Genomic DNA, 4,588 nt, shown 5'->3' with positions numbered 1-4,588 from the left:
AGTTTGTAGCCATCACTGAGAGGCAAGTTAGGGAGAGAAAATTCTTGGATCCATTTTAAAATCTGAGACATTGAGGGCAAAGTGGGTTCATGGCAGGGTCAAAGTCACAGCTAGTAGAGAACACAGCTCTGAAGCTGCCTGAAGCTGTGTCCCAGGCAACAGCAGGCCCCAACCTTACCCCACAGAGCCTTGCATAGAGAAGTGTGTCTTAGCCTAGGTGGGGACATGGTAGACTGCTCCCACCCACCTGGCTACACCCTCTTTGCTGTGCTCTTCCCAGGCCCCTGGAGAGCCTGCCACTCAACAACAGCTGAGATGGTGGCTCCTTGTGCACACTCATGTAGGCATACCCACCCTCCATGCACACAGCTCTAAGCCAGGCAAAGAGACATAGCTTTCTCCTTGGGCACGCAGCACATCCATACTCAACCCGTATAGAGCTCAGGTTCAAGCAGAAACACCTGTGTCCTTGCCCATCATGGGCACAGTGGCAGAGGATGTGTATGTGTGTGTGGGGTGGTCCCTAGGTGGGCCAGGCAGGTGGCCACGGCCACTGTGGTAGTCTTGTCGGTCAGCCTTCAATGTCTTGATGTTATCCACAAGGTTCTAGGCTAGAGAGATACCAAAGATCTGGAGGAGGGTGATGCCCACGAGGACCCCAGCCATAACAATCAGGTTTTCCTGCAGCCACTTCTCAAACTGGCCGACGCCGCAGCCTTTGGTGTGGATGGAGCCCTGCTGCTCCAGCTCCAGTCCAGCCGACAGCCTAGCACACTAGGTGTTAAGGACACCTACGGCAGCGTCCCTGTCGCATCAGGAAGAGCACACTGCAGCGCTCCTGACTGGGGCTCAACTCAGCGCAGCTGAAATAAATACCGAGGCTCCAGTCATTAGGTCCTCGGGCTCAGCAGCAAGACGGATATTCCTGAGCGAGGTCAGTGAGGTTCTGGAGGTCAGTGCTGGCCCGGTAGGCCTTGACGTTGTTGCTCATGAGGAAGAAAATGAGCTGCTTTCAAATCCAGCCCTTGACTACGAATGCCAGGACCCCTGCTGCCCGCTCCAGGAAGAGATGGGGAGCCCTGAGAACGACTGGAGCAGGAAGGTCATCTCCCCAAGCGCCTGCAGCACCAACAGCACACCTCCCATCACTCCCAACAGCCACCCGGGCTGCAGGCCTCCCCGATGTGTCAGCGGCCGGGGACACCACCTGGCCCCCAGGCCCACGGCCTCCCGACCCACCCCCCCACCCAAACTTTTCTAAGATTTTCTTTCTTTATTTGAGAGAGAGCGCAAGCAAGGAGAGCGGGAGAGGGAGAAGCAGACTCCCCGCTGAGCAGGGACCCTGGCGTGGGTCTCTATCTGGGCACCCGATCCTGACCCCAGCTGACCTCGCTTAACCCGCGGAGCCACCCCGGCCCCCCCCAAGGTGGAGCAGGAGTTGGACAGAGTGGCAGCCAGGCCGCACCCCGACCCCTGGGACGTGCGCCCGGAGGGGCTGCTGCAGGGCTCCCGCAGGGCCACGCAAGTAACTCGCCTCTGCTGGTAGCAATAGGTATTTTCCGTTCACAGCCAACCTTCCTTCCTCCCCCTCCTCCCCGTTACCTCCTCCTCCACCCCCAGCGCACCTGTGCACAGCTCCCCATCTCCGAGGGCTTTAGCTTTTCCTCTTCTAACAACGGCTTCCTTGTGTTCTTCACAAAACGCTTCTCAGATGCTCCAACTCGCCACCCAACCGCCATCACCCCCTTGCTCCGGGCGCCCTACGGCTTGGCTGCCCTGGCGTCAGGCAACCTCTTCTGGCACAATCGACCGTGACCCGAGTGGGGCTGGCTGGGGAGATAACATCGAGAGGCTTGGGGGCCGGCAAGCGATCAGAGGTATGGCCCGCTGACTGGAGAGAAGGTTCTCCAGCCTCAGGAGGCTCAATGGGCTCTTTGAAAAGTGGAAATAATTAGAGCCCGCCCATCGATTTCAAAGGATCATCATGAAGATGACGTGGACCAGTCTTATCAGGGGGTGGGGGGGCGCCTTGCAGGCCCCGGGGACGGGGGCCTGCTGCCCGCCTGTCAGAGAGCCAGCAGGTCTGCCTCCCTCCTGCCCAGAGGTCTGGGAGGGAGAAGGGGGAGCTCTCCATTGGGGTGGGGGCGAGGTCTTGGGGGAACTGCAGAGTTCTTGAGGAGGGTCTATTCCGTGATCCTGCCCACCTGGGAAGAGGAGCAAAGGCGCTCTCTTAAAGCACAAGTGGGAAGCCTCCCGAGTGTGTGAGCCCATATGTGTGCATGTGTGTGCGACCGAGTGTGTGAGCCTGTGTGCATTCATGTGTGTGCGACCTAGTGTGTGTGCATGTGTGTGTGACCAAGTGTGTGAGCCTGTGTGCGTGCATGTGTGCACGACCGAGTGTGTGAGCCTGTGTGCGTGCATGTGTGTGCATGTGTGTGCGACCCAGTGTGTGAGCCTGTGTGCATGCACGTGTGCAACCATACATCCACTCCTGCTGCACTGATCAGAGACATGTGAGAGTCTCCAGTGTGAAGCTGCGAGCCCCCGAACTCGCAGAGAGCCTACTGACACGCTGGCGGAGAAAGGAGTGAGAGAGGGATGATGGAGCTGAGAACGAACAGATGGTCTTTAAAAAAAAAGTTTCCCCTAAAGCTAAAATTTTTAATTAAAAAGACTAATCTTTTTCCTTTTTAAAACCCTTTTTATGATAAAATATACTACACAGTGAAAACATAAAATGTGCAGCTTAATGAGTTATCAAGGTAATATCTGTGAAACCATCACTAAGGTCAACAAATTACACATGGCTAGCACCTCAACAGTCTCCACCTGTCTCTCCAAAATCCGAAAAACCCTCCCTCTGCACAAAGGTAACCATAATGTGATGTTTATAACAATCACACTCTATTTTTTTCACTTTTTTCATCTAAGTATGCACCCTAAAGCACTGTACTTTTTTTTCTTTTAGATTTTATTTATTTATTCATCAGAGAGACAGAGAGAGAGAGAGAGGCAGAGACACAGGCAGAGGGAGAAGCAGGCTCCATGCAGGGAGCCCGATGCGGGACTTGATGCTTGGACCCGGGATCACACCCTGAGCTGCAGGCAGACGCTCAACCGCTGCGCCCCCCAGGCTCCCAGTGTACAGTTGGGAGTGGTATTGTGGGATGAGAGAGTATGTGAATCCCCTACTTGACTACAGAGTGTTTTCGAAGTGGATTCTCAATGTACATTTGTGGAGCAATTCTCCTTGCTCCACATCAAAACTGGTAATTCTTCACTCTGAGATAATGTACTTCTCTAGAAAAAAGACTTAAAAAAATGAAAAAATAATTGTGGTAGAATTAACAGGTTACTCTTTTTGAGTGACTTTACATGGCAAAATAAAGATCTAGTAGTTACCCTTAGGCCTATTTTCCCCCCTGAAATTCTACTGGACCATGACATCTCAAATGCTAGACACCATGATCCCACACAGCATGCAATTGGTTGTTCCTATTTATCTTTTTTATCTTTTTTGACCTCAAAAACCACTTGATACATATAGTATCCAGCTTCCAAGGTGATCCCCCAATGAACTTCCACTCTTGATATTTATGTCTTTGTGTAGACTTCCCATACTGGATAAGGGCTGGTTTTGTGCCCAATTAAAGTGTCAGCATATGGGGCACCTGGGTGGCTCAGTGGTTGAGTGTCTGCCTTCAGCTTAGGACATGATCCCGGGGTCCTGGGATGGAATCCCACATTGGGCTCCCAGCAGGGAATCTGCTTCTCCCTCTGCCTATGGCTCTGCCTCTGTGTCTCTGATGAATAAATAAAATCTTTTTTAAAAATTTAAAAAATAAAGTGTCAGCATATGAATTCACAAGCTAGGTAATAAAAGACATTGCTGCTTCAATACTGTCCTTTTGGATCAATCACTGTAGGGAAAGTCAACTACCATATTGTAAGGATGCTCAAGCAGCACTATGGACAGGACCACTTAGAAAAAGAACCCACTTGGGACGCCTGGGTGACTCATCTGCCACCGGCACATCTGCCTTTGGCTCAGGTCGTGATCCCGGGGTCCTGGATCAAGTCCCACATTGGGCTCCCTGCAAGGAGCCTGCTTCTCCCTCTGCCTATGGCTCTGCCTCTCTCTGTGTCTCTCATGAATAAATAAGTGAACTCTAAAAAAAAAAAGGAAGGGATCCCTGGGTGGCGCAGCGGTTTGGCGCCTGCCTTTGGCCCAGGGCGCGATCCTGGAGATCCGGGATCGAATCCCACGTCGGGCTCCCGGTACATGGAGCCTGCTTCTCCCTCTGCCTGTGTCTCTGCCTCTCTCTCTCTCTCTCTCTCTCTCTGTGACTATCATAAATAAATAAAAACGTAAAAAAAAAAAATTTAAAAAAAAAAAAAAAAAAAAAAAAAAAAAAGGAAAAAGAAAAAGAACCCATTTACTAACACCACCTTGCTAACCAAGTGAGTGAACCAGCTTGAAGAAGGAATCTTCAGCCTCAGTCAGGTCTTTGGTGATTTCAGTCCAGCCTGAGTTTTTCACCTTGACCTCAGAAATCATAAGGCAGACAAGCTATCCCCTTGTGCCCTG

At 51.8% G+C, this 4,588-nt stretch overlaps 1 pseudogene; it reads right to left on the bottom strand.

The window, feature by feature from the left end:
- Window positions 1–447: 447 nt before the first annotated feature.
- Window positions 448–1,739, bottom strand: LOC112674621 (tetraspanin-17-like; annotated as a pseudogene).
- Window positions 1,740–4,588: the final 2,849 nt, after the last annotated feature.

Source organism: Canis lupus, chromosome 36 (genome assembly GCF_003254725.2).
Source record: "Canis lupus dingo isolate Sandy chromosome 36, ASM325472v2, whole genome shotgun sequence".
Classification (NCBI taxonomy): domain Eukaryota; kingdom Metazoa; phylum Chordata; class Mammalia; order Carnivora; family Canidae; genus Canis; species Canis lupus.
Note: the sequence above shows the minus strand (reverse complement) of the source record. Positions and strands in the feature narration are given on the sequence as shown.